The sequence below is a fragment of the Theropithecus gelada genome, chromosome 7a (genome assembly GCF_003255815.1).
Source record: "Theropithecus gelada isolate Dixy chromosome 7a, Tgel_1.0, whole genome shotgun sequence".
Taxonomy (NCBI): Eukaryota; Metazoa; Chordata; class Mammalia; order Primates; family Cercopithecidae; genus Theropithecus; species Theropithecus gelada.
Genome location: NC_037674.1, coordinates 41,300,056 through 41,305,234, shown reverse-complemented (window position 1 = coordinate 41,305,234; position 5,179 = coordinate 41,300,056). Strand labels below are relative to the sequence as shown.

General features: G+C 43.0%; 1 pseudogene; it reads left to right on the top strand.

Annotated features, from left to right (window-relative positions):
- The first annotated feature begins 2,448 nt into the window (after positions 1–2,448).
- LOC112627359 lies at positions 2,449–3,765 on the top strand (annotated as a pseudogene).
- Positions 3,766–5,179: the final 1,414 nt, after the last annotated feature.

Genomic DNA, 5,179 nt, shown 5'->3' with positions numbered 1-5,179 from the left:
CAGTATTTATACTAGAAGGATTACAAGAAGTAGGATGCCATGACTAGATAGGTTTAGTCATACAGTGGATGGGGAAAGGGCATTTTAGATAACCATAAGGACAAGGACCCTGAATTGGGAAATCATGCAGCATGTACAGGGAGTGACTGTGCAGTCTGACCAAAGAACAGGGCAAGTAATGAAGAAACTGGGGACACGGGTGGTTATGGATTACCCAGAGCCACAGCACCAGAGAGCCCTAGAATGGGCATTGAATCCCAGGCGTTTTCCTTCTTTAATGTTCCCATAATATGACCAAGTCAACATTTTAGTCACTGCTCTGCTTTATTTACAACAACCCATTATATATTGTCCATTAAGTAATTGACTCAACAAACATTTATCGAATATCTAGTACACTCTGGGCATAATTGGATACTATGGTCTCTAAGGCTGATTTCATATGTGTTATAAAATACTTTTTCCCAAGTGGGGATTAGGGTTAATATAATATTGGGCTAAGACAGCTTGTCTTTTTCTGTGTTAGAATTTTATTGAGTTATACTTCAGAGCAAATACCATAAATAACAAAGACAATTAAATAAACCACAAAAACAGATCTCTGTATCATGTTTTTCTACATGACATCAATACACTGAGTCTTAGCAATGACTGCCCATGTGTTTTTTCCATAACGATGTTTACTTACGTTTTAGCAAGGGGTAATACAGGAGGATATGAAACCCTCCATCCTTGAGCGAAAGTTTAAAAACATTCCTAATATTATAGTACAACAAGACTCACTTCCGTTTAGCTTATCAACCACCAAAACACATTTCCCCTTTGTACTTGTTATGTTTTAGTGTAACTATGGAGACACGGCACTTTCCATGCAAGTGACACACATGATTTTGGTTTAATGTACTCATTTTCTGAGAAACATTTTAAACTGTGGTCACTATTTTAAAAATTGAGGTCACTATGAGATCTTTGAGCTACTTTGGTATTTCAATGTAAATCTAATACATTTGTTAGCAATATTCATGAGGGAAGAGTTAAGTACCAGGGATTATGGATTCTTTCCAATTCCATCAAACTATTCCTACTTAAAGCTTTGGTGCCAGAAAAAGAAAAAAAAAAGGTAATTATGAATTGAACACATTGGACTATCAGATATTGTTATAAATTGCAGGGTATATCAAGTTGACTTTTGAGAGTTCTGTTTCCAGGTATATGGCAGGCTAGGAATTCAGACTGCACCTCCCACTGGAAACAATTAAAAAGGCTGAATTTAAAAAAAGAAAATCTTAAACCTCTTAGAGGCACTGACATTGGGCAAGAAAGAAAGAAATTATTATGTCAAAGAGAAGTGAAGAAGGAATCCAGACAGGTAAATGGACAATGCTGTCCAAGTGTACAACACCAGGAGGCACCATTTGGATTCTATTCACCTAAAGGATGCTCTTGGGTTGTTTGAGGCTATGGCCCTGAGATCACTGCCCTAAGGATATTTGCTCAACCTGGTGAACTGCAGCTTTGGTTTCACAGTGGTTCCGGATACAGGAGGTAAAGCCAAGGGCTTGGAGAATTCCATAGGAGGCCATTCTCCCAATAAAGCATGGACCCTTTAGGTGGAGATGAAAACCAGCATACCCATTCATCATCAGGGTACTGCACAAAAAGTTCCTGTGGAATTAAGCATAACTAAGTACAAAAAAATACTCTCACTGAAAGACTGACTTGTGATGGTCTATAGCCAAAACAGGTCCATAAAAGTCTCAAGCTCTTTCTGTAAGTTGAGTAGGCTGGCCCCAGGTACGTGGAAGAAACAAATACAAATCCTCTCTGGAGGAATGTACCCAATAACTCACAAATTATTTTCTCAGAAAATTGAGCAGCTCACAGTAACAAACATTAAGCACTCAAAAAAATGCTACTATATAAATGAAAACCAGGAGATAGAAGAAACCACATACAATAGAATTAAATGGAAAACATCTACAAATATTTGAGAAATTTAAATTATCACACATACAAGGAGAAAAAAACATTTTACTTCCTTTTTTTTTTTTTTTTTTTTTTGAGATGGAATTTCACTCTTGTTGCCCAGGGTGGGTGCAATGGCGCAATCTTGGCTAACCACAACCTCCACCTCCTGGATTCAAGCGATTCTCCTGCCTCAGCCTCCTGAGTAGCTGGGATTACAGGCATGCGCCACCACCCCGGCTAATTTTGTAGTTTTAGTAGAGACGGGGTTTCTCCATGTTGGTCAGGCTGGTCTTGAACTCCTGACCTCAGGTGATCCACCCTCCTCAGCCTCCCCAACTGCTGGGATTACAGGCGTGAGCCACCACACCTGGTCACCATTTTACTTCTTTAAGAAAAAAAAGTACAAAGTAGAAAATACCTATTTAGGCCCATGAACACAACAGAGGGAGCATCATTAAAGTCTCTCTTCCCCCTGCTGTCATGTCTAAGGCGGAGTTTCCTAAAGAACTGGAACAGCTGAGGAAGCTCTTCATTGGAGGCTGAACTTTGAAACAACCGATGAGAGCCTGAGGAGCCATTTTGACCAATGGGGAACACTCACGGACTGTGTGGTCATGAGATATCCAAGCACCAAGTGCTCCAGGGGCTTTGGGTTTGTCACATATGCCACTGTGGAGGAGGTGGATGCAGCCGCGAATACAAGGCCACACAGGGTGGATGGAAGAGCTGTGGAAACAGAGAGAGCTGTCTCAAGAGGAGATTGTCAAAGACCCGGTGCCCACTTAACTATGAAAAAGATATTTGTTGGTGGCGTTAAAGAAGACACAGGGCCTGGCCCAGTGACTCACGCCTATAATCCCAGCACTTTGGGAGGCCAAGGCGGGTGGATCGCCTGAGGTTGGGAGTTCGAGACCAGCCTGACCAACATGGAGAAAGCCAGTCTCTACTAAAAATACAAAATTAGCCGGGTGTGGTGGCGCATGCCTGTAATCCCAGCAACTCCAGGAGGCTGAGGCAGGACAATCGCTTGAACCTGGGAGGCAGAGGTTGTGGTGAGCCGAGACTGCACCACTGCACTTACCCTGGGCAACAAGAGTGAAATTCCGTCTCAAAAAAAAAAAAAAGACACTGAAGAACTGCACCTAAAAGATTATTTTGAACAGTATGGAAAAATTGAAGTGATTGAAATCATGACTGACCGAGGCAGTGATAAGAAAAGGGGCTTTGCCTTTATAACCTTTGATGACCATGACTCCATGGATAAGACTGTCGTTCAGAAATACAATACTGTGAATGGCCACAACGGTGAAGTTAGGAAAGCCCTGTCACACCAAGAGATGGCTAGTGCTTCAGCCAGCCACAGAGGTCAAAGTGGCTCTGGAAACTTTGGTGGTGGTCATGGAGGTAGTTTTGGTGGGAATGACAACTTTGGTCATGCAGGAAACTTAAGTGGTCGTGGAGGAAACTTAAGTGGCTTTAATGGTAGCTGTGGTGGTGGTGGTGGTGAATATGCTGGCAGTGGGGATGGCTATAATGGATTTGGTAATGATGTAAGCAATTTTGGGGGTGGTGGAAGCTACAGTGATTTTGGTAATTACAACAATCAGTCTTCAAATTGTGGACCCATGAAGGGAAGAAACTTTGGAGGCAGAAGCTCTGGCTCCTATGGTGACAGAGGCCAATACTTTGCCCAACTATGAAACCAAGGTGGCTATGGCGGTTCCAGTAGCAGCAGTAGCTATGGCAGTGGCAGAAGATTTTAATTAGGAAAAAAAGCTTAGCAGGAGAGGAGAGCCAGAGAAGTGACCCAATGGAGCTACAGGTTACAATAGATTCATGAACTCAGCCAAGCACAGTGGTGGTAGGGTCTAGTTGCTACAAACAAGACATGTTTTAGACAAATACTCATGTGGATGGGCAAAAAACTCGAGGACTGTATTGATGACTAATTATGTATAACAGCTTATTTTAGTTTCTGTTCTGTGGAAAGTATAAAGCATTCCAACAAAGGGTTTTAATGTAGTTTTTTTTTTTTTTTTGCACCCATGCTGTTGATTGCTAAATGTAATAGTCTGCTCATGACTCTCAATAAATGTGTCTTTTTTTTTGAGACAGATTCTCGCTCTGTTGCCCAAGGTGGAGTGCAATGGCATGATCTCAGCTCACCGCAACCTCTGCCTCCCGGGTTCAAGCGGTTTTCCTGACTCAGCCTCCCAAGTAGCTGGGATTACAGCCATGCTCCACCACGTCCAGCTAATTTTGTATTTTCAGTAGAGATGGGGTTTCTCCATGTTGGTCAGGCTGGTCTTGAACTCCCGACCTCAGGTGATCCACCCCCCTCAGCCTTCCAAAGTGCTGGGATTACAGGCATGAGCCACCACACCCGGCATTTATTTATTTATTTATTTATTTATTTATTTATTTATTTATTTATTTTAATATGCTGTGTAAAGTTAGTCTACTCTGAAGCCATCTTGGTAAATTTCCCCAACAGTGTGAAGTTAGAATTCCTTCAGGTGAATTTTTTTTTGAGACAGAGTCTCACTCTGTCACCCAGGCTGCAGAGCAGTGGAGCGATATCGGCTCACTGCACCCTCTGCTTCCTGGGTTCAAGGGATTCTCCTGCCTCAGCCTCTGGAGCAGCTGGGAGTACAGGCGCTGTGTACTTTCTTTCTGTCTTTTTTTTTTTTTTTTGAGACAGAGTTTCACTCTTGTTGCCCAGGCTGGAGTGCAGTGGCGTGATCTCTGCTCACTGCAAGTTCCACCTCCCAGGTTCACGCCATTCTCCTGCCTCAGCCTCCCAAGTAACTGGGATTACAGGTGCCCGCCACTACACCAGGCTAACGTTTTTGGTATTTTTAGTAGAGACAGGGTTTCTCCATGTTGGTCAGGCTGGTCTCGAACTCCCGACCTCAGGTGATCCACCCGCCTTGGCCTCCCAAAGTGCTGAGATTACAGGCATGAGCCACCGTGCCCAGCCTGACGCCAGGTTCTATTTGGAATTTATATGCAACCTGCTTGGGTGGAAAAACCATTGTCTTCAGAAACCTTGGTGTAGTTGAACTGATAGTTACAATTGTGACCTGAAGTTCATATTACAACGGATTACTCAAGCAAAATCATGGAATTATTGGTTATAGAAATGATTGTTGGCAGGGTGTGGTGGCTCACGCCTCTAATTCCAGCACTTTGGGAGGCTGAGGCAAGTGGA